General features: G+C 38.0%; 1 protein-coding gene across 2 annotated transcripts in view; it reads right to left on the bottom strand.

Moving 5' to 3' along the window:
* R3HCC1L (R3H domain and coiled-coil containing 1 like) overlaps positions 1 to 26,304 on the bottom strand; it is a 72,195-nt gene that overhangs the window by 24,361 nt on the left and 21,530 nt on the right. The window lies entirely within an intron of this gene.

Here is a 26,304-nt window from a genome sequence, read left to right as displayed (position 1 = left end):
AAAGAAAACCTGCCATAAAATAATTAATACAATCACATAAGCAACTAATAAAATTCCAAAACTGCCCATAAATTTTATCCATATATCCTCTTTCTTCATATTCCCCAAATCCTTTCCCTCTACCTCCCAAGTGCTCTCTACTTTTTAAACAAGTAGCCTTGTCTTAGGCTGAATTAAAACAGATTATCTGAACTAGTATTTATCTAGTACTCATAAAACACAACCATCTCCATATTCTAGAAGGTCATAATTTACATTGAAGAATATACTCAAGGAGGACACCTAAAAATATATTGGCTCAACATAAATATTATATATAAGCATAATTTTTTAAGAGTAATAACTGAATGTGAGTAACTTGAATGTGGGCTAGGAAATAAGATGACTAATCAGGGACTGCTTTTGAACTATGATTTTTAGGAAGAAATAGGTACTGGGAGAGAGAAAGCCATTATTCTATTATTACTATTTAATCAAGTGACCTATTATAAATTGTTCTTCTTTCCAGCAGCAACAAAACAGGTCTGAGTAGAATGAAGAAGGGTGGAGGCCAAGGAATGAGATGAGACAATTCACACTAGTAACTTCCTGACAACCTCCACCATGGTTGCTCAATGGAACTTAAAAAGGGGAAATATTTAACAAAGGTTAAATAAACCTTTAACTACCAAAAAATATAAATAAATGTGCTAGACAATTTCATATTGAGTTATTCTTTTAATATTCAAAAAAGTAAAGTATGTATTAGGTTGTCCAGAATAAAGTGAATAAGGAGATGCTATATGTAGCAAAAAACAACCATAGACACTCAGAAGCACCCATTGTTAATATTTCACCACATACATTTCAAAGGAAAGAGATAATAAGATGAAAAGAAAGGCTAAAAAATCCTGTCCACTCTATTCCAGATCCCTAAAACTTCATCTGATTCAGGTAACTTGAATGTGGGCTGCATGGCACCACCTCATGTTGTTTCCTCAGTAAAGGAGTCGTGCTCTCATGGCACAGGCTATTTTCTTCTCAGTCCAGGTATATACCATGACCTTGATTCATCCAGTGTCCCAAGTGATCTGTTTGTCCCTATTCTCTTATGATGTCTTAATTATCTAGCCCACCAATCTTCGTGGATTTTCTATTTTTGCATTTGTGGAAGAATATGACTTTAACATTGAGCCATGCCAGGATTTCTTTTAAATGCCTACTTTTCAAAGACAGAAGTACAAATGTGTATTCCACTGGAGGATATGCCATAGACATAGCATATCTTGATCTCAGCAAAGCATCTGGCAAAATACATTATGATGAACTTGTGTATATAAGATGGCGAAATGTGAGCTATGTAAGAGAACTGGTAGGTAGACCCACAATAAAAAGTAACGATAATGGGCAGAAGTAAGTCTAGAGATTATTTAAAGGAGAACTATGTCCCCATAGCCCTTTGAAATTCAACATTTTAAATAATAATTTCAATGTAAACAAAAGACATTGAGTGTTTATCAAATCTGCAATTGACTCCAAATAAAAGGATTAATAAATACCAAAAATTATAAAATTAAATTTAATATCATTTCTACAATCTAGAATGCTGTGCTAAAAGTAATATGAAAACACAAGCACGAATAACAATAACACCAAGATCTGCTTTGAGTTAAAAAGAATCTAACAAATACTTGACCTGTGTACAATTTGTACAAGAATCTAATAGCTTTTACTTCATCTACAAAGTCATTAAGAGACCAAAGGTAGTGATTTAGAAGTTTAGAAAGGCAACAGTCTTAGATTACAGTCTAGAAAATACACCATACACTGTATGGTTAAAGGAACTAAAGATATACTTCTTGCCCAAAGAAGTCTAAATAGGAACATCCCTGTTACCTTTATACCTAATAGGTTACTATACAGAACAAATTTTTTCTTCTATGTTTCTATGCTTCTATATTTCTGCAGAAGTTAGTACCAGAACCAAATGGTAAAAATAAAAATAAATAAGTAAATAAAAGCTTAGCTCAATAGAAAAAGAACTCTACTTTTAGAGTTCTCCAACACTATTTTTAGGCAATGAACTCTGTATCTAGAATAATTTAAAACAGTCTGAATGACTGACTGATACACTAGAGAAAAAATTTCTATCTGTAAAACAGATAGGTCTGGATTAACTTTAAACTAAATTCTATGATTCTATTTCTCATCTCTAACAGACATACATCAAAGGCTTCAAATTTAAAAGTATTATGTGCTACAGCTAATGACTTTTAAATCTCAATTTTTCTTTTATTCTTAGTTAATGCCCACATATTGTCATAATACAATTTCCTAAAGCTGAATAACAGAATAATAAATTTATGCTATTATCCATTCCCTACCAAAACACTGAATTCAAGTATGACATGACCAGCGGTGTGCTGATAATGTTTAGCAACCAGTTTTCCAAATATAGTTTGAAATAATGATTGATACTTTTGTTTATCTCAATGATGTAAACAATGTGAAGTAATAACTTTGCTTTTTTAAATCCTCATCCAAGGACATACTTAGGAAGGAGAGAGAAACATCGATGGGAGAAACAACTATGTGAGAGAGAAACAACCATCCACTGCCTTCCATAACAGGGACTGAACCACAATCCAGTTATATGCCCTGTCCGGGAATCAAACCTGCAACCTTTTGGTACACAGGACAACGCTCAACAAAGTGAGCCACTCTGACTCAGTTTTTGAATGGAAGGATATATCTTCAAATTTTTGAGCTATGACAATGTAATAGGTAAAGACATGACACTTTAAGTTTGCATTACTAGTATTTTGTCCATCACTTAAAGTCTAGACAATAAACAATAATGAAGCCCTGACTTAGGGCATTTGCCCAACTGCCATGTAGATATTCCTACTGTGGCTAATTTTAAGCTATCATTGTGGTAATGATACTAAACATGAAAATGGGAAAAGATATACAGTAGTACATCATGATACAGTATTTCAATCATAAGGTATAATAAACAAAAGTAATTCAAGGTCATGGATCATATTAATATGTAGTAAGATAACTACAAAGTGATGAATTTGAAGTATTTATTACATTTTTATAAATGACATTTATCTATATACTAGAGGCCCGGTGCACAAAAATTTGTGCACTGGGGGGGGGGGGGGGTGGACGGGTCCCTCAGCCCGGCCTGTGCCCTCTCTCAGTCTGGGACTCCTCAGGGGATGACCACCTGCTGGCTTAGGCCCGCTCCCCAGGGGACTGGGCCTAAGATGGCAATCAGGCATCCCTCTGGCACCCTGGCAGCCCTCGAGGGATGTCCACTTGCCAGCGGGGAGCAGGCCTAAACTGCAGTCGGACATCCTTAGAGCTGCTGAGGAGGCAGGAGAGGCTCCCACCACCACTGCTGTACTGACAGCCATCAGCCTGGCTTGTGGCTGAGCAGAGCTCCTCCCATGTGAGAGCAACCTGATCACCAAAGGGCAGCTCCTGCATTGAGTGTCTGCCCCCTGGTGGTCAGTGTGTGTCATAGTGACCAGTCATTCCCAGTCTTTCTGCTGTTAGGGTCAGTTTTCATATTACCCTTTTACTATATAGGATAGAGGCCTGGTGCACGGGTGGGGGCTGGCTGGTTTGCCCTGAAGGGTGTCCCAGATCAGGGTGGGGGTCCCACTTGGGTGCCTGGCCAGTCTGGGTGAGGGGCTGAGGGCCGTTTTCAGGCTGGCGGGTGACTGAAGCTCCCAACCTCTCCTTTTTTTTCTTTTCTTTTTTTTTTATTCTGGGATTTATTTACCTTCTATGGCTGTCACTGGAGCTGAGAGCCAGCTTTAGCTCTGAGGCTCAGCTCCAGCTTTGAGACCTCGGCTGCTGAAAGCAGGTATCTGGCTTTGTTTGGGTTCTATAATTATAACACTGTTGCGGTCCTGCTCGCTCCAGCTCTGATGGCTGAAAGCAGGTTTCTGGAACTTGTTTAGGTTCTATAATTGCAACATTGTTTCTTAGAGTGCAAGCTCAGAGGCCGGCAGCAGCAGGAGGGGAACCTTGGCTTCCTCCATCACTGGAGCAAGCAAGCCTCCTGTTTGCTTCAGCTGCCTGACTGCCGGCCGCCATCTTGGTTGGCAGTTAATTTGCATATCGCCCTGATTAGCCCATGGGAAGGGTAGCGAAGTTACGGTTAATTACCATGTTTCTCTATTATTAGACAGGATATAAAAAGTCAGCGACTGAAACGCTGAAACGACAGGTTGCTATGATGCCCACTGCAGCCAGTGAACCGCCCGATTGGGAATGGGGCTGGCCGGCCAACCTCCTGTGGCCCCTCTCCCCCCAACCCCTCACCCCCTTAACCCCCTTACACCACCAGCCCTGCTCCCAATAGGCCTCTCCCTCAAGGCCAGGGTGGCTGGCCAACCCCCCTCCCCCGCAACCGCGGCCTCTCCCCCTGGCCGGCCCCGTGCCCTATCACCCCCCCTTACCCCAATAGGGGGGATGGCCGGCTGGCCAACCCCCTATAACCCCTCCCCCTGCCTGGCCCCACCCCAGATCAGCCCCCACACTCCAATCAGGGGCAGGGCCAGCAGCCAACTGCCCGTGGCCCCTCCCCCCACTAGCCCCGCCCCGACTGAACCCCCGTACCAATTGGGGGCAGGAGTGGCCAGCCAACCACCCACAGCCCCTCTCCTGGCCCCGGTCACCCCCCCCCCCACGCCATTCAGGGGCTGGGCCGGCTGGCCCCACCCCTGATCAGCCCCCATGCCACCCCAATCAGCCCACGGCCCCTCCCCCCAGCCAGCTCTGCCCCCGATCGCCCCCCCACTCCGATCAGGGGCAAGGCCAGTGGCTACCACCCACAGCCCCTCCCCCGGCTGGCCCCACCACCACCACACCAATCGGGGGTGTGGCCAGCCGGCCCACTCCCCACAGCCCCTCCCCACCCCCAATTGGCCTCCCACCCCAATCAGGGGCAGAGCCCACCAGTCAATTGCCCATGGCCCCTCCCCCCTGATTGGGCCCCAATTGGGGCCGGGCCAGCGGGATCCGGATCCTACCTGTGCACTAGGCCTCTAGTTTAATAATAATAAGCTATATAATTTAAATTTTAATAATAGCCATGTTTAACAATCAGTTTGCAAAATTCCTAAAATTTTAACAATCATCTCTGTCTAGTAAGTACAGCCGTGGGCAAACTACGGCCCGCGGGCCGGATCCGGCCCGTTTGAAATGAATAAAACTATTGAAAAAAAAGACCGTATCCTTTTATGTAATGATGTTTACTTTGAATTTATATTAGTTCACACAAACACTCCATCCATGCTTTTGTTCCGGCCCTCCGGTCCAGTTTAAGAACCCATTGTGGCCCTCGAGTCAAAAAGTTTACCCACCCCTGGCTCTAGTAGGAGATGCTCCAATACACCATTGGTTGTGACAATCCTTTCATAATAATTCAGACACACAAAAAAGGAGCATCCCCATCTTGTGGACTTTCAAGATAAAGCCAATTCAATTTAAAGCCTTGTGTTGTTATAAATTTCTTTTGTAAATGTAGGCATGAAAGGCCTTTAACATTGGGATAAAAGCTGGCTGTATTATGCAAGTTTTAAAATGTATCTTGGATTAAAATTTTCCCACCTAAGTATTTACTAAAAGCACTTGATCTTTTCTATCTTTTTTAAAAAACATATTTTTATTGATTTCAGAGAGGAAAGGAGAGGGAGAGAGAGATAGAAACACCAATGATGAGAGAGAATCATTGATTGGCTGCCGCCCACACTGGGGATCAAGCCCACAAGCCCGGCATGTGCCCTGACCGGAATTGAACCCTGACCTCCTAGGTTCATAGGTCGACAATCAACCACTGAACAACACCAGCCGGGCTCTTTCTCTCTTTTAAAAAACAGTTTTAACTTTTTCACAATGTTCTAAGTGTTTTTATCAGTTCCATTTGCTTCTTATCTGTAGGGGAGAATCAATTATTTAGGTTGTATTTTTCAGCTAATTTATCCTGGATTAGTCATCAGCATGTAGTTCTTTTCAAAATTACATTTTCTAAAGGGGATAAAAATTCAGATTCCTTTACAATAGTGGGCAGTTAAGTGCTAATACACGCCTTAAAATATTTTAGGCCAAATCATTTTTTCTAACTATACTTCTGAACACTGAAATCATATATGAGCTCCTGTCCAATTGTTTCTACAATTTCAAATTCTCCTAGAGAGAAGTATCAGTAACTTCCTTTAATTATCTTTCTGACCCACCTTCCTGAGTAAGTGAACAAGTCAAATCAGGCTTTTACATTTCTATAACAGAATGTCAACACTGTCCACATTTGGTATCTAAAACATATAGATCCCTCTTCAATCAACAATAGGGAATACTGACACTTAAGGCACTCAATGGATAATTCAACCATGAACTGATTTGATCCAGTACTTAACAAAGTTCACTTGAGACATCTGATATTTGAAACTGCTGAATGGGCATGTTAACTATTCATTCTTCCAGAACAAATTCTCTAAGCTCTATTACTTGTTACCTCATTAGAATGCATCATAACTAAACCATATATTTGTCTTAACTCTTTATTTGGAAATAATTTCTAATTTATAGATAAATTACAAAAGTAAAAATGCCACAATGAGCACCTGTACACCTTTACCCATATTTATCTACCGTTAACATTTTATACCCCACTTGGTTTACCATTTTTGCAATCATGCATGCTCCTTCCCCTTTTTTTTGTCTCTCTTTTCCTCCCTCCCTCAACCCCTCCCTACACACACACACACACACACACACACACACACACACACACACTTCTCTTCCTGAAACTTTTGAGGACAAATTACAGACATCATGGCCCTCTACCCCTAAATATTTCACAGTGTATTTCCTATAAATAGGCGTATCCTTACATAATTACACATTATAAATGTAAGCAAATCTAACATTGATACCTTTATCAAATCTAACATAAGTATTCCAATTTTGTCAGTTGACTCTGTCATTTCCTTTATAGCATATTTCCCTCTCCAATACAAGACCCAGTATAGAATCAGGCAATACTTTTAGTTACCATGTCTCTTTAGCCTCCTACATGTTAGAAAGTTTCCATAGCTCTTCACTGTCTTTTATTATGACACTAGAGGCCCCGTGCACAAAAATCTGTGCACTCAGGGGTCCCTCAGCCCGGCCTGTGCCCTCTTGCAGTCTGGGACCCTTCAGGCGATGTCCACCTGCTGGCTTAGGCCTACTCCCCAGGGGGATCAGGCCTAAGCTGGCAGTCAGACATCCCTCTGGCAGCCCAGGAGCCCTCGGGGGATGTCCACTCACCAACAGGGAGCAGGCCTAAGCTGCAGTCGGACATCCTTAGCGCTGCTGAGGAGGTGGGAGAGGCTCCCGCCACCACCACTGTGCTGGCAGCCATCAGCCTGGCTTGTGGCTGAGCAGAGCTCCCCCTATGGGAGCGCACTGACCACCAGGGGGCAGCTCCTGCATTGAGTGTCTGCCCCCTGGTAGTCAGTGTGTGTCATAGTGACCAGTCATTCTGCTGTTAGGGTCTATTTGCATATTACCTTTTATTATATAGGATTGACATTTAATAAGACTAGCTCCCCCTAACCCCCTTTTAAAATTAAACATCCCTCATTTAATGTCTGCCTGCCATTTCCTAATTATTAGATTGAGGTTATACATTCTTAGCCACAATAATACATAGGTGATTGTGTGTCCTTCTCAAGGCATCACATCTGGAGGCACGTGATTTCCATCTCTCCTTCAGTGATGATATTAACTTAGATCACCTGGTTAAGGTATTGTCCAATTTCTCTACTATATAATTACTGTGTATTTTCTCCCTTGCAATTAATAAGCAGTCTGTGGGGTAAACACTTAAAAAGCATGTAAATATCCTGCTCGTCATCAAAATTTCCCTAGATTTTACATACACTAATGATTTTAATCTGATCCAAAATTTACTATGATGGTTGCAATATGATGATTTTGCAACTCTACAAGTCCCTTCACATTTACTAGTCAATCCTTGGCATTTTTTCAGAAAGCAAAAGTAAACCGTATATCTTACCTCACCTCAGAAACTAAGATCCCCTGAGTTAAGACTCCATGTTAAAATCTTAGCTTTCATAATTGGTTAATATACCTGAAGAATATTTTCTAACTTTTGCAAATGGATGATGAAAGTAATTATCACCTTATCCAATGTCCCATTGTAAAAAGAAGGGAAAAAGCATGCATGTCTCTCAAAGTCATTCGCCCTTTAACAGACAGAGCATAACGTGTCTCTTTCTGCTCTTTTCCAGAAAACACAAAATTTAAGTTTGGAGTTCAAACACAATGATTAATCCATCCCAGGTGGCTGGTAATATTTATTTCTCTGTCCCTTTTTAAAGCCATCTCAAATTCCTTTGGGAAGGAGACAAGGCACAATCAATTCATACATGTTAATAGACATGTATGTGAGGGCATGAGGGGAAAACATTTTGCGGAAATCTACTTCCAACTTACATTTGTTTGAACTATTAAATATTCTATAGAATAATGCAATGTTTCAAAAGAGGTATACAGAGTTCTGACACTGACATCCCCTTCAAATGACTTGCAAAATTATGCAATAGAAAGATATTTATGTAAAGTATATAGTAAAATGCCAACGTAAACATCGTGAATACAAGGTTCAACAGTTAGATTTTCAATTCAAATGACAGATGAAGCACACATATATACCTTCCTCCACTAAAAATTGATCCACATTTATATGGGAATTCATTTTATAATAAATGCGGAACTTCAAATCAATGGAAAAATATGGAATATCCAATGTCAGGAAACTGCCTGGCTTGCTTACCAATACTTTACTGAGGATTTTGCTTGTATATTCATGTAAAATCAGTCTATCATTTTCCTTCCTAGTACTGGGAATTACATGACTGGGTTATCAAGGTTACTATAAGACACATTATATAAGTCAAGAATTTATGTATAAGGCTAGGCTTCTCCTTAAATGTTTAGTATAAGTCATCTGTAGCACTGCCTGGGAATAGTAATTTTTGTTGAAAATGTTTAATAATAATTTATTTTCTTTAATGTTAAGCTCCATTGAAATTTCTTCTTCTTGAGTCAGTTTCACAAATTGCTCTAGAAAATGTCTTTGATGTAAGTTTTCAAATATATTGATATAGAAGCTGATCACAGTACTTTCTTAGCATTCTAATATGAGTACTTGTCTAAATATCTAAAGTTAATCATTATTTGTATCTGTCTTCTAGACAACTGTACAATGCTTTTACTTCACAATCCCTTCCATATGTACTCTTAGTTTTCATCCTAAAGTATCTTTACACTGCTCCCATCTTTTAATACATTTTTTTCTATTGTTACTATTAAAAAATGTTTTTGTCAGTTTGTCATTGCTTTTTGCAGATATCTCTCATTCTTCTCTGATGAATCTCAAGATATTATCTTATGAACTTGGTGTTCTTAAATGTCTACTATGTGTTTAAGTATGTGTTTAGTATTATTAGTTTTCTACTAGAGCAACACTATTTGAATATTTTTGCTATTAGTCTTTTACCAGTTCTAGTCATTCAGGGTTATATCTTTAAATTCATCTTCAATATCACCAATTTTCTTTTCATATTTGTCTATTCTGCATTTTGTCCTATCCAATCAGTTTTTAAATTTTAATGACTAAGGTCCTATTTGTCCCCTCCACTGCACCTGATCACTTTGGTCTTATTAATTTTATAATTAGATTTCATTTTTGTTATAATACTAAGTATTTACTATTTAATAGTTTTACTTTTTGGATTTCTTGAAAATTTAATTCTACTGCCTCTTGTATATCTGGCTTTTGCTTAAGGCACTGTCAATTTTTTTTTAATAACTTAAAAAAAAAAAAAGTGTGCTCCACTAGAGTGGGACTTTAGCAATATCAGTGGGAATTCCATGCAGTCAGACTACAAGCTTTTCTCTATGTAGTGGCTCTGCATTAATGTTAATTTTTAACTCTGAGGTATTCTGGACCATGCAATAAGTATAAAATATGAAACAAACTCACATGCGAGTAAAACAATAGCTACAAAATCTCAGGAAACTTTCCCCTTCACTCAGAACCCAGATAAAAACAGACAAGTTTCCTTATTTTTCTCTGTAACTGAGTAATTTTTTTTTCCTAGTCTACCCTTAGATTGAGAGTACAATGCTTTGAGATTTAAGGCTTTAGTAGGTAACCTCAGTTTCCAACTCATCTGTCCCAGGCCCAATGCCTCTAGTCCTATTTCAGGCATGGTAATTAAATCTAAGCCTCTTATCAAGAACAGCAACTTTAGTAAAATAAAAAATAAACAAAAACTGTAAACAATCGTCCTGGCTGGTGTAGCTCAGTTGGCTGAGTGTCCTCCAATGCACCGAAAGATTGCCAGTTCAATTCCCAGTCAGGGCACATGCCCGTGTTGTAGTCTCAATCCCCAGTTGGGGGGAGCGGGGGCGTGTAGGAGGCAGCTTATCCTCACATCAATGTTTCTTTCTTAAAAACTGTAAACAATCTAAACAGGAGTAATTTTCTAAAGTTATGGATCATCCATACATTGGGTGGATATCCAAAACATAATGCTAAGTGAAAAGAATTTACAATCCAATCCATTTTTTTGCACAAAAGTATGCGTATGATCCTCACTGATGTGGCTCAGTTAGTTGGTGCATCATCCATATACTAAAGATGGAGGGCTCAATTCCTGGTCAGGGCATATACACCCAGGGTGCAGGTTCAATCCTTGGTTGGGACATGTGTTATAGGCAATTGATCCATGTTTCTCTCTCACATCCATATTTCTTTCTCTAAAAACCAATAAAATGGAAATGTATGTGCATGTACATGAGTATGCAGTCAAATAAGGACTGTAGTTCAGGGGTTAGAATCCCATCGCCTTGACTAGCTCTGACTTCAAATAACTTTATTGTGGCAAAATTTATTGCTCTAAGCCTTAGTTTATTCAAAACAAAAGATGAGGACAGTAAATTTATTTCATAGGCACACTAAATAAATAAAATAAAATAATGCATGAATAAAAATTTTCCAGTCATTATAAAAGTGTCAATAAATAAAGGCTGGCTATTATTTAAATAGGCAGTTGAGTTCCTTAAGTTACAAGTTTGCACAGGGAATCAAAAGCCCTTATAATATAGTACTATTCAAAATGTGCCATGATTGCCTACAGAATCCATTTCCACTTGACACTAACATCTACTTCAACTATGTATCCTGGCTTTGCCCATCAATCTCTAACAGTCTAATGTTATATCCAATAATTATATCCAATAATACAAAGTAAACACAATGCAATTCAATTCTGAAGTGAAAATACAAAACTTGAAAAGAATGCAGGATTTCATGAAATCTATGAAAATACTATTGAAGGAAGTGTTCATCTCATAGCAAAACCCTTGGGGAATAAAGATCTGGCAGAATCAAACCAGTAAACTGAAGAAGGGAAAACCCAAGAAGGATGATGACAGAATAGGAATCAAAGAATAAAATGCCAAAAATTAAGAAAAATCTCTTGAGAAACCAAGAACATTCTCAATAGTTTTGGTAAAACTGATGCACTAGGCTAGTCTACTAGTATATGATAAATACTAAAAGAAAAAAAAAAAATCAAACAAAGTGTGAAGGATGCTATCAGACTGTCACATAATTTTAGTGGAATAATTATACCAAGAAGGTGCATCATTCTTTGTTAATTCTAAGAATTAGCACAGCTGTAATTACAACCTAAATTTTTCATGAATAACTATAAAACTTTAGTCATCATTTTAAATAGGTCCACTCTAATAAGTATTTTCAAAGTACTAATTTTCTCACTTAACAAGAAGAAATGCTATTATCTAAACTCTTAATAGTTACATCTGAGGGAGCAAAAAAATGAGGGAAAAGAATTATTAATTTTTATAGCTATATCTCACTATTGTTTGAATTTGTTAACATAAATGTAGTATTTTTGTAATTAAATTAAAAAATCATTAAAATTTAAAGACCTGCTATTGTTTTAGATTAAGAGGCCATTACTATAATTTGGTGTTGGAGAAAGCAAAGACAATGAAATTGATGAACAGATTTTTACTGGACAAAATCACTATAAACAGGAAAATGATAAATGAAGAAAAGAGTGATGTCTTTAATATACTTGATTGGACAATAAAACAAACAGTACACAAATCACTTGATGTTGGAAAGACACCTTTAAATGTTGCAGAATGCTGAAGCAATCTCTACTTTTTGGTCAAGAATGATCTAGAACTACATTGTCCAATAAACTAGCCACTAGCCACTAGACACACATAGCAACTGAGCACTTGAAAAATGGCTGTCTAAATTGAGATGTGCTGTGCATGTAAAATACCCCTAGATTTCAAAGATTTGGTATATCCCCCAAAAAAGTAAAATGCCCCATTAATATTTTTTATATTACCTATATGTTGAAATGGTACTATTTTTATATAATGGGTTACATGAAACATATTAAAATTAATGACATCTGTTTATTTTTATATTTTTATGTGGCTACTAGAGAAATTAAAATTACATATGTGGCCTACATATATGGTTCGTGTTATATTTCTAATGAAATAGTGCTGGTCTAAGATCTTGCCACATCCTTAATGCCACAAGAATAAACAGTCTACTTTTTCTCTTGTGTCTTGCCTGTTTCAGATTTTTCCACTTTTATCAGATTTTTCCACTTTTAGCACAAGGGAATATGCCAAAGCAAGAAATCAACTAAAACATGAACGTACAGATAAGCTTATCTCCGCACAAACATTTTAATGTTCCATATGTTCAAAATGATCAAAAAAATAAAGCACCAAAAGAAGTCTGCTTATGTTTCATAAATCAGAAAACAAGACATGTTAGACAACATTCCTATGTGGTAAAAGTTACCCTCAACAAATTTAGAACCATTTCTTCTAACTTAACTTTTTTTCCTGAAAAGAGGGCTTTTTATATATGTTTAAAGAGGCCTATAGAGGCCCCCAGATTCAGATTTATTCCTATGCATATTAATAAAACTACTCTCTTTGTTTTACTATACTATCTTAAGAATTCTTATTCTCATTAGTCTATTTACAAGCTAGCAAAACCAAGAGATGCCAACATCCTTCAACAGTTCAGCAGCCTAAATGTCCAACTATAAAAATATATGAAAAGTAAATTTAACATGTTTATAATTATCTGTAATATACAAAATATATTACATGACACAAGTAAACCAATAGATTTCTAAGCACTAAAAGTTGATTACATACTTTGAAATTCTAGCCATCCCCTCGGAAAGACTCACTGTTCTTTTTTCCTTAATTTCATAGTTTGGTGAATGGTATCGCTAACAGTTATTCAAGCCAGAAACCTGGAAGTCATTATCCCTGACATTTCAATCAATTACCAAGCCTTGTTCATTCTACTTCTACACTGCTTCCAGTGATTTTCTAAAATACAAATCAGATTTGCTCATTTCCTAGCTCAAAATTCTTCAGTGGCTCTTTTCATGTACAAACTTTAAAGTATCTTGTATAGTATATGTGACCCCATATGACCTAGCTCCACTGCCATCCCTAGAACTGCCTATCTGCCCAGCCACTCCTAATTTCAGATTTTATATTTCATCAATTCCAACTCCTGGCAGTATAAAAAAGCATGCCCAGCTGCCTTCTTACACCTCTGTGGTTGAAGGGATACAATTTCTCAGTCGGATATCTGCCTGACAGTCTCTACCTGTCCTTCAATTCTCACCTTAAAGGTTACTTCCTCTATAACTTTGTAACTGAAGCCCCCTGATATATTATGGTCCTAAGTACCCACTATATACCTTTTCATAACTAGTATACCTTTATTAAAGCAATTATCATATTGCTTTGCAGTTATGTGTTTGCATGTCCAGCTCCCTTCTAAACAGTAAGTTCTTCAATGTAGGGTTACTTTTTGTCATTGTATTTACAATGCCATAGCACTGAATTTGGTACTAAGTAAATGTTAAATCATGGCAACTTAAGACTTCACAATAAATGAAAGACCCCAACCTCTAAGATTTGGGACCCCATTCATTGATTCATTCCACAAGCATTTATTAAATATCTATTATGTGCCAAGTGCTATCCAGGCATTGTGAACACAGCAATGAACAAAACAGTCTCTGGCCTCAAGGAGCTCACATTGTAATGGCGGAGACAAAAAAATAAACAAACATATATTTAAACATATAATGCCTGATAATGATAAAGGCAATGGAGTAAAATGGAGCAGGGAAAGAGATCAAAGTGATGGGGTGTATGGCTATTTTAGAAGGAAGACCATATGATAAAGTGGAGAAGAGCACTCTGAGTTAATACCTGAGCTGACACTTGAACTGAGTCAGTGGGTCACACAAATTATCTAGGGAAAAGAGAATTATAGGAAAAAATAAGAGCAAGTGCAAAGTTCTGAGGTAGGACAAGCTTGAAGTGTCTAATAAATAACAGGAAAACAGGCGTGGTAACAGCAGAGAAGGGGACACGGAGGTCAGTAGGATAACTAAGGGCCAGAACAAGTAGGGCTCGAAGGCCAAGGCAAGAGCTTTTATTGTGAATGTGCTGAGAAATCACTGAAAGGTTTCAGCAAGAGAATAACATGATCTGACTAACCTTTGCTGAAGATCATTCTAGCAAAAATGTGAGACACTGACTATAAGAGGTAAGAGTAGAAGGAGGAAAATCTATAAAGAAGTCTAAAAACTAACAGACACGCACCATGTCTAGGGTAGTAACAAAGGAGGTAACAAGTAGTGGTTGGATAAATGATATATTCTGAAAGCAAAGGTAACAAAACCTTAGTGTACTGACTATATGGGATGTGAAGAAGGAAAGAGACATGTCACTCAGAGTTTTGGTCTGATCAACCTGAGTGATCACAGTTACATTTACCAAGATGGGGAAGACTAGGGCAGGAAATGGGAAAACAGCAATCAAAAATTGTGATTTGAACGTTTTTAATTTGAATGCCTGCTGGACATCCTGTAGTTAAGTAACAATTGGATATACAAATTTAAAGCGCAGTGGCGGTGCAAAAATTGGAAATAAATATTCAAGCCAAGGAACAGGACCATCCAGGGAGTAACAAAGATAGAGGGTCAAGGGCAGGGGTGGGCAAACTTTTTGACTCGAGGGCCACAATGGGTTCTTAAACTGGACCGGAGGGCGGAACAAAAGAATGGATGGAGTGTTTGTGTGAACTAATATAAATTCAAAGTAAACATCATTACATAAAAGGGTACGGTCTTTTTTTTTTTTTTTAGTTTTATTCATTTCAAACGGGCCGCATCCGGCCCGCGGGCCGTAGTTTGCCCACGGCTGGTCAAGAGGATTGAGCCATGGTGGTTAAACTAAATCCGAAAGGTCACAAAGAAGAAATGTGGCCTGCAAAGGAGATTAAGGAAGAAAACAGAAGTAGCATCCCAGAAGCCAAGTGTAGAAAATATTTTTGAAAGACAAGAATAATCATTTGCTTTAAATGTTAAAAGGAAGAACTGAGAATATTTTTACTAAATTTGATAGGACAGACACTGTTGGTGACATTGGAATGGCTTCAGTGGGTTGGGGAGACAAATACCTCACTGGAATGGGTGAGAGAGCAGTTGAGGTAAGGAAGAATGATATAATAGGGAGGGAGAAACTGATGATGCAAGCAGAGGATAGGGAGGTTAACTATAATAAAGGCATATTTACTATTGTTTTCAAATACTGGAACAAAAATTAGCAACTATAAGGTTAGAAATTCTACCAATTCCTGCTTCGTTATATTTTATTAGAAATGCAAGAGGAGTGTTAAGTAGAGTATGATATTCTGAATCCTCCTCAGGGCAGTTAAGGCATCTGAGCCTCAGGATTTACACATATATCAAGCTCACGTATGCAACAACTTTCTTAAGAGTTATTTTTGCCTTAGTGAAGTTTAGGATTCATTAAAGCCTGTACAAAATCAGTTCTTCAGTCATTTGAATCCAATCAGTCTAAGGAACAAAAATTCTGCTTCTTTAGTAATGCTAGCCTATATCTTTGTGGAGTACTGGGCCATCTTGTAAATGTAGCAGTTAAATATACTTTAAACTTTTATAAAGTGCTCAGGATTCTGATGACAAAATAGATTACAAAGTTCTTTATCTTAGGTCACTATGGGCTACTACCTGTGGGAGTCTCCAAAAAAAGAGATTTCTTTAAACAGGTTACCATTTTTAAAGATAATGGATGACTCAAAGGTCTATAATAGAGGAAATCTCATTTTAAGAAAAAACTTAATGAAGTGCAAAACCCAAAAAAGATTTTTGTATTTTCCCTAACACAAAAGCATTATACAATAACCTTTTAATTAAATCTGTATTCTCATCTCACAGAGATAATCATTATTTACATTTTGCTGCATCTGCATCTAGACCAGCGGTTCTCAACCTGTGGGTCGCGACCCCTTTGGCGGTCGAACGACCCTTTCACAGGGGTCGCCTAAGACCATCCTGCATATCAGCTATTTACATTACAATTCATAACAGTAGCAACATTACAGTTATGAAGTAGCAACGAAAATAATTTTAAGGTTGGGTCACAACATGAGGAACTATTTTTAAAGGGCCAGAAGGTTGAGAACCACTGATCTAGGCCTTTCTATATTTTTTAAAAAGCTTGTGTATGAGATGTATCTCCTATGAACACAGAATCCTGTATAGAAAGACTTTCTAAGCTAATTTTTTGTCAAAATTTTTTGCACTCCAGTTAAAAACATTTCACATCATGACACAGTACATTCAGATTCATACCCATGTGACTGAAAAAAGTTCCATAAAATATTATTTATGCTGCTCTTTTTTAAAAAAATCTATTCTAGTTCATTCTTAATTTAAAAATGTTTAGCCCTAACCGGTTTGGCTCAGTGGATAGAGCGTCGGCCTGTGGACTGAAAGGTCCCAGGTTCGATTCCGGTCAAGAGCAAGTACCTTGGTTGCAGGCACATCCCCAGTAGGAGGTGTGCAAGAGGCAGCTGATCAATGTTTCTCTCTTATCGATTTTTTTAACTCTCTATCTCTCTCCCTTCCTCTCTGTAAAAAATCAATGATATATTTTTAAAAAAAATTTTTAGATTCTTATAATTTAAATGAATTTATTCAGTAAGTTGTTTCACTTGATTGTTTAAAAAACATACTAAAACAGCATATTTCAACATCAGAAACTTTCACAGCAGGGATAAAAAAATGCTCTATTTTAAATGACTTGGAATTTTGGTTATAGAGCAAAATAAAGGAGAAATTTTAAAAAATCAAAAGATTAAACCACCTAACCAAGAGTCTTTAACAAAATAATAAAATTAAAAATACACTCAATTTCCACACTTCTAAGGTCCTCCACTCCCAATGTCAAGCTCATTCTGCAAATAACCACGAAATGTCTTTCCTCTGCAAAAGAGCATAACTTAACATATACTTGATCCAGCACATCACAGAGGTACTTGTGTATAATATAATAACATGAAAAATTATACTTGGACAGCAGAGAAATGGCTTCATATTTTAAAATCTGCTAATGAACCACAACTGATTGTCCTATAGTTTTCTTAATGCATTCTTCCATAAATGAACTTGCACTAGTTAATACAATGACATATTTCATCCTTAAAAATGCAAAATAATTCCTATATCTACTTGGAGGTTTATTCTCACTTCTATTCAAACCAGGTTTATAAAATACTAGAGGCCCGGTGCATGAATTCATGCACCAGTGAAGTCCCTCGAACCTGGCTCTCTGACATCCCCCAAGGGGTCCTGGATTGTGAGAGGGCGCAGGCCAGTCCAAGGGACCCCACCGGTGCACAATCAGGGCTGGGGAGGGATGTGGGAGCTTGGCCAGCTGGGGAGGGACTGCGGGAGGGCTCCAGGGCATATCCGGCCTGTCTTACTCAGGCCCAATCAGCCGGACATCAGCAGCAAGCTAATCTACTGGTCGGAGCATCTGCCCTCCTGGTGGTCAGTGCATGTCATAGAGAGCAGTTGAGCGGCCTTAGCATATCTTTAGCATATTACGCTTTGATTGGTTGAACAGACGATCGGACACTTAGCATATCAGGCTTTTATTATATAGAGTATGCTGTAATTTAAATTAACAGAATAAAGACAATTTGTGACATTAGGCCTATAGTTGGAGTCTAGGCCTCCTCTTTAAAATACCTGGACTGAAGAAAAAAGAGGTTTTAAGCTAGGTATTATTTAGAGCAGCAATCGCCAACCTTTCGGACCACCGGTTGATGACTGCTGATTTAAAGGACCTCATGTAGACCTTATTCAAAGGTCTGCAGAAAACATTCATTAATGGGAAGCAGAATGAGTAGGCAAATAGCTCTATTCAAACTGCTAAATTGGCCATGTATAAAGTGACACATCATGGCATACTGTGACAGGTTGCTCTCACCAACACAAACTATATCACGACCTCCAAATTACTATTTTTTCACACAGTACCTGCTTTTTATTGTTTCTGTCTCTTCACCACCTGTCACTTCTTACTACTCTATCCATATCTCACACTAGATACAAAAACTAAATCAAAATGAATCAGACTTATACATAAGATCTAAAACTATAACACTACTAGAAGAAAATACAGGAGAAAATCTTTGTGACTTAGGGTTAGGCTAAGGTTTCTTAGATACAACACCAAAAGCATTATCCATTAAAATTTTTTACAAATTTAAAGATTTCATCAAATTTAAAAATTTCTGTTCTTACAGCATGAATGGACCTGGAGAGTATTATGCTAAATGAAATAAGCCAGTCAGAGAAAGATAAGTATCACATGATCTCACTCATATGTGAAATCTAATGAATCAAATAAACTGATGAACAAAAATAGACCCAAAGGCATAGAAGCACAGACTGTTGAACCTCAGAGAGAAGACAGGGGAAGGTGGGTGGCAACAGACTAACCAATGAACTTGTATGCTTATATGCATATATGCATAACCCGTGGACACAGACAATGGAGTCATGAGGGTCTTGGGGTGAGGGGAGGGATGGAGTGGGCTGGAAGAGGTTAATAGGGGAAAAAGGAAGACCTATGTAATATTTTCAACAATAAAGATTTAAAAAAAAAAATCCGCTCTTCAAGACACTGTTAAGAGAATAAAAAGATAAACCACAAATGGGAGAAAATATCTGCAAATCACATAACTGGTAAGACTTTTATCCAGAATATATAATAAAACTCTCAAAACTTGATATCCAAAACAAACAACAATTTGAACAATACTTCATCAAAGAAGTTATAAAGACGGCACCAAAAACTGCTAACATAATTTATCACTAGAGAAATACAAATCCATTTACATAAAACTGTGGAAAAGGCAAAACTTTAAGGACAAGAAATATATCAATAATTGCCAAAAGCTTAGGTTTAGGTAAGGCGTTGATAATAAAGGGGCACAGATGAATTTTTGGATTGATGGAACTGTACTGTATTTTAATTATACGGGTTACATGACTATATGCTTTTGTTAACATTCACAGAATATATATCCTTAAAAAGGTTAATCTTACTGTATGTAAATTATATCTACAGTCTTTAAATGAAAAAAAAAAAAAAATCCACATTCCCTAGAAATTCCTACCAAAATACAACTGACAGCACTGATTCTTTAATTTCTGATTACTGGCTTTAAAATATACCTATCCAAAACCAGTGAGTAATTAGTGCAGCTTTAATGAAGTTACATTAGTAAGATTAAAGATCTATTTCTTTCTTAAAATTAGGGCTATAGTCTTGCCTAATTTAATTCTGTAGTCATTACCTAAAACTTCTATGACTTATTCAACTTTGCATGAGTAATGACTGTAAAACTCAGTCTCCTTTTACTATCAACTCTATTCCTACTCCCTATATAAACAAACCACACAATTTTTGCAATGCACTCAGAGATATATATAAAACTGTATTTTTCATCTGGATAATTTTTGTTAGCTTTGCTCAAATAATTGCATCATACCCCTCCCCGAGGAACTGACCTCCGGGTTGCTTCACAATGGACATTCCCTTTCGCTGAGATCACATTCCACTTGCAAAGACCACTATCTCTCCCCAGACATGCAAAGAGAATTCTCCACCCAGAAAAAGCCCGCCAAAAGTGCTTTAAAAATCTGACTCCTGCCGAAACCGGTTTGGCTCAGTGGATAGAGCGTCGGCCTGCGGACTGAGGGGTCCCAGGTTCGATTCCGGTCAAGGGCATGTACCTGGGTTGCGGGCACATCCCCAGTGGGAGATGTGCAGGAGGCGGCTGATCGATGTTTCTCTCCCATCGATGTTTCTAACTCTCTATCTCTCTCCCTTCCTCTCTGTAAAAAAATCAATAAAATATATTTAAAAAAAAAAAAATCTGACTCCTGTCCCCGGGTGCTGGCGCCATTTGGTGGCTCAGCCCATCTGGTTTGCAGATGATGGAATAAATTTGTAATCCCTCACCATTTTGGCCTCGTGTGTTCCTCCTTCGGCGACCCTCACAATTTTTTATTCTGAATAGTCTAAAATACTCTGGCAAGTCCAAATGATATTAAATATGTCCAGATATAATAATTTTTTCTAAAACACACCTTTTTTTCCTAATTCCTTGCTCATAAAACTTATTGACTTACCAGGGTCTACAAGATATAAACTAAGCTTTCTGGCATTCAAGGTTCTCTACAATTTGTTGTCAATCTACTGTTTCAGTCATATTTCTAACACTCTCAGATACAAATCCTCCATTCTGCACCGGATGGCCTCTCAATCTAGTCTGTTCATGCCAACTTCTGAAATGCCCTCTTTGAATTACCTGGTTATACAATCCTAGTCACTACAAAAGGCTTATCTCAAATCCAGCTTTTTCCTTTAACTATTTGAAGACACTGATTTCACCCTTCTGTGATTTCTTTTGCATTAATTATCTTTGGTATTCATTTGTCATTATATACTATTTTATATTCCTATTTAAGTGTTTCATTTTTAAATGTCATCTCATCGTCTATAATATAGTTTCTTAAGAGCAGATACTGTTTCTCAAATGTGTCTTCTATCCCCAGAAACACAACAGGTGCTCAATTCAGAGAAAAACAATTAATGTGGAATTTTATTTAAAGTTCATTTTAAACCACTTTAAATTTTAAATTAATTTTAAATTCATTTAAGGTACTTAACTTCTTGGAAAAGCTTATTTTATAGCTTGAGAAAAAAATCCAGGAGCACTACACTTTTACTCCCTGAGATCTACCACTGAATCACATTCATCTTCATATTTCCAGAGTTGAATACAGTGTCTGATACACGCAAAACACTCAAATATTTAAATTTCATTTTCTAAGGTCTCAATGTAAGACATAGAACCCCGGAGTTCTATCCCAATCCTCCCATGATTGTATTAGTGCCTTGAAATGTTTTTTCATGTCTCCTATTTGTTCACAGATTCTCCCAAAAAAGACTACAAATATCACAAAGACGAAAACAGTGCTTTCTCCTCTCTTTCAAGCTTGCAGAGCAACTATCACAGTGCTGAGTTTATGCATAGAGGTAAGCAATATTTCTATCAGATTTCTTTAAAGTAACATAAAGGCAGCTTATATATACTTCTCTGCCCCATGTAAAAGCAAATTAGTTACTCTTCCTACTGGGAAGATTTATTTTTCATCATCTTTGGCACAAATTCTAGAATGCTATCTGCCAGGTCCCATGCCCCGATGAATATGCATCCACAAACAATTATGAAGATAGATAGCTTTGGGGAGGGGGCACTCTTTCATCAGGTCCCATTGCTGGCCTGTGGTTAGGGTGAAGGGTAAGTGGGGGAGGGGTGTGGCCCTATGATTAATCACTGCCCACTCTGCTTAGGGGTATTTATCACAGCCCACTGTCAGGTAAATCACTGGAAAAACACCTCTTCAGTAATTAATGTGAAGTGACGGATGGACAGCCCCTGGACCCATTAATCAGGAACATCAGCAGCCTACTGAGATTATGAATGTCAGGATGCATAAACTGCCGGTGGATCAATAGGCCCAGGAATTCATCCAAGGCACTAATTTCCGAGGCATCTCCGGTACATTAGGCTCCCTGGACCCCTCCCCCAATCTGAAATGAAAAGCAAGACTTCAGAACAAAGAGCAGGAGTTGAGTGAGGTCTGAAGTGGCCACTGCAAAAAACAAAACAAAAACAAAAAAACAACAAGGATGCTGCCCCATGATTAGGGAAAGTACCAGGATAGCAACATAAGCATAGTACTATACTGACCAGGAGGCTCTCAGAAGGCTCAGTACCCTGGAAAAGCAGGAAAACCAGGAAGACAACAGTTAACATCAGTGCTTAGAGCCTGATTATCCATTTTAGGGGTAATCCAGCTTCTTGCTTCTAATCTATTACTAATTTTCCTGTCCACATTTTCTTTCCTTTCATATTGGCACCACTAATATAGAGTAGAGAGAAGAGAAAGAAAATCCAATTTCTGCTACCTAACAACCTAGGTAAAAATTTCTACTTAAGAAGAAAATAGAATTTTGAATTATCCTTGAATTTAATTTAGTCTCATTACCATGACAAACTGGGAATTGCCAGCAGAAGTACCCACAGTGTCTTCAATTAAGAAAAAGGTGGTCTTCCTGAAACATTTACAAAGCATTCTGCCAATATACTATACAGGTTAAAGGTTAAACTGTGTGGTGGGATTCCAGCAAAATGAAATCACATCTTAATTCTATTTCTTCTCCAAGTCAAACAAAAAAATTCTCCATCAAAAGGGTCTGTTCAACTTGTGAAACAGTATGGAGCAGAAGAATTACTGTTTGGTTGTCACCCCAAGTTTAGTCAATTTTGTATGGGAAATAAGGCTGTGCTTTGGCCTCATATTGAACACTCTCTAGGCTGCAGTGACGGGAATGAGACTGCACTTGCTGCCACATCCCGCCAAACCCCAGTGCTGTGCTTTGTGGTCACACTCAGGCCAGGACTGCAATCCTTGGTTAGAAAGTGTCTCAGAGTTACAGCTGCCTGTTCCGCTAAATCTCATTTCATCCTACTGATGGATAGATGGACAGATGGCTGCTTGGTGAAAGCAGCATTATCAGATGGAGCCTCTGAATGATGGATAGCCCTCTTTCTACTTTCCCCAAACCACCATCGATCCAAGCCATATTTCAGTGGTCAGAAGCCCAGTAATATTAAGACACACAATCAGGTTAAGTTACTTGCAGTGTAAACCTCTAAAACAGAAATTCTAACACCTCTGCTTTGCTGTCAAGAACTAGACTGAAAATGTTAGTTCCATTCTTTCTAGTTGCTAACCCAATGAATCCCAACAGCTCAAAGTCCAAAGGGAACAGCTGGGCTCCATTCCTAGGAGCACTTGAAAAGCTAGTTTGCCTGCCAATTTTTTACTGGCCAGTTCTGTGAAATGAACTCTGCAGTAGTAGTGAGTGGACCTGTGAATATGTGTATCCAGTGAAGTTATTAGAACCATATAAACCACAAAGAGTTTGTCAGTGATATAATCACTAACCTCAAACATGTATAGCCTTGGATATACCAAGTGGACCTACCAACATCAAAGAGGGCAATTAAAACCAGAACAGATTAAAATTTTGTCTTTTGCACATAATCCTAAAATGCTATTTCTATCTAGTCTGCTGGCTGGCTTCTATTCTCCTGTGTACATATTAAATCCTAAGTACTAATCCTTCCCTGTTTTCACAAGCACACTCTGCATCCATTTGCTCTCAGACACTCACTGCAGCTTGTCCATTTGGACTGCATGCCCTCTTTGTTCCTCCCACATTAGCCCGTACGCTCAGCAATCCAGAATTGTATAACTGGACTCTGTATCTAAGTTACTTCCACTCATGTGGTTAGAAGAAATGGACTCTGACTCCAGCTTTGTGATACAAGTTCCAGGACCCACATGCCCTATTTTTCTAAGCTCACGTATCCCCAAATGACTTCTCCTCTAAATGCTTCACAGTCAGCTAAAACCCAAATCAGCTTGGCTTGGCTCCTAATCCTCCTCCTCTTGACTGACTTGCTGTCACCCTGAGCCTAATACTCACAAAGAATTTGTTTGTACTTGTTTGTGGGGCCAGAAAAATGTCTCAGTGAGTGGCAACAGTCAAGTGGAGTGGCCACTGTCATTCTTCTTGCTGTAATGGTAGTGTACTTTAATACTTTAATATTTATTCCTTAACAACACCTACAGCCCTGTTACTAGCAAAAAAAAAAAAAAAGAGAGAGAGAAAAGAAATCATGTGCTATTTATACAATATACTACTTAATTATATATAGTAAATCAAGAACAGTACTGCCCCTCATATAAACATTAGAGAATTTTTACAGACTCTTAGAATTACATTACTGAAGTCAGAACTCAAAGTCCTCAATTTTTTAGTAAGAAAACTGAGGATCTGAGGTTGCACCATCCATGGTTAGGTGGATATTAAGTAGCAAAGCAAGACTGGAACCTAGATTTCAATTACAAATGCTGTGCTCATTCTATTATATTTCTCACACATGTCACTTTCATCCATGGGATTTCTGAGGGAATGGGGAGGGTAATGACAGATGAGTGCCATTTGTGTGTGTGCCTGTGTGTTTTGGGGGAGGAAGGTGGACACAAATAATTAAATTTGGTCATCCATACTATTGTGCTTGCCATCAAAGTTGCCCATGGGATCACTTGAGAGCCAATCACCATCTTAGAGAACAAAATTAGAGGAAACCCTGACAACTAGAAACGTCTACTCTTCTTGGGTCTTTACGTATTTGTCTCAGTTCTATCTAGACGGCCGTAAAGAAAAAGAGCAGAAAAAAATCTGATACACGTAGAATCAGAAAGCAAGATTTTCCACACCTTAAACTAAATGGAGAGAAGAGCAATGTGTCCTCTTTATTTCCAAGGATGCCACATTCTGGTCAAATGCAGAGCACAAGTTGACTGATTGGACTTCACCCTCTGGTGGCCAAAATGTGTCACTGCTCCATTTCCTGATTGCCAATTACCTCCATACTAATCTTTAGGCTTATAACTGAAAAAGACCTTTGAAAATTATGTTGTGCCCTAGCTGATGTGGCTCAGTTGGTTGGGCATCATCCTGTGCACTGAAGGGTTGCCAGTTCGATTCCGGGTCTGGGCACATGTCCGGATTGTATGCTCAATCCTCAGCAGGGGAAGAGGGGTTCGGGAGGCAGCTGATCAATGTTCTGCACTCACATCGATGTTTCTCTCTCTCTCTCTCTCTCTCTCTCTCTCTCTCTCTCTCCATTCCTCTCTCTCTAAAAATCAATTTAAAAAAAAGAAAGAAAAAGAAAATCATGTTATAAACCTCATTTTGGTTGAGAAATCTAAGACAGCTATTTAGTGGTAACTTAGTAGTTTTATCACCATCATAGCTGGTTAACCAGTTTTCCAACCACTATGTGCTCAGGATATATTAGCTGAGCAAAGTTAATCAGGAAGTTAATCATGCTGCAAAAATCATCCCATAATACACATCAAAAACAAATGTGTTATCCACCCCAATGCTCATCGTCATTAGTATAAATGATCAGGATGACTTTTCTATCCCATTCCCACAGCAATGTGTCTCATACACTGGACAAGAACTCTGACTATTCTTAGCACCAGATAAAACATTTCTCCTAAGAATTAAAAACACAACAACCCAGCACTTACCCACAACAAAATAACTCTAGTTAGGTGAATAATAAGGATTGACAATTCTTTAAACTCTTATTTTATTTCTATATACTCCTTAAATTCATAGAAACGTTGTTTATTTGCATTAGCCAAATACGTTTTAGAATAATCAACTTTTTATACTCATTTGCAAGGCCAGCTAAAGTCAACACAAAGATCCTTTCATTAAAAATGGTCTTCTTATAGAGTTTCTATTTGGTTAAGAAAAATCTATTAAGGAATGCCTAAGAGAACAATGACATATTTTTCCAAATCTACTGCTATGAACCATGTCTAATTATGTTTTCGGTTTCATTATGATTTAGGCCCTATAAACAAAAGTGAATTAGTGGTAGAGTAGTAGTAGTATTAGTACAGAGGAAGAGAAAGAGGAAAAAAATAACCAGCTACCATTTAATGAGTACTTATGATGTGACAGGCACTGTGCTAAATGTTTTACATATATTATCTCATTTGATTACATTATAAGACTATGAGGTAGCTATTATTATCCCAATTTTACAGACGAGAAATCTGAACCTTAAATAACTCAAGATCACAC

The sequence above is a fragment of the Myotis nattereri genome (assembly GCF_964212035.1).
Source record: "Myotis nattereri genome assembly, chromosome: 13".
NCBI classification, from domain to species: Eukaryota; Metazoa; Chordata; class Mammalia; order Chiroptera; family Vespertilionidae; genus Myotis; species Myotis nattereri.
This window is presented reverse-complemented; position numbering and strand designations above follow the sequence as displayed.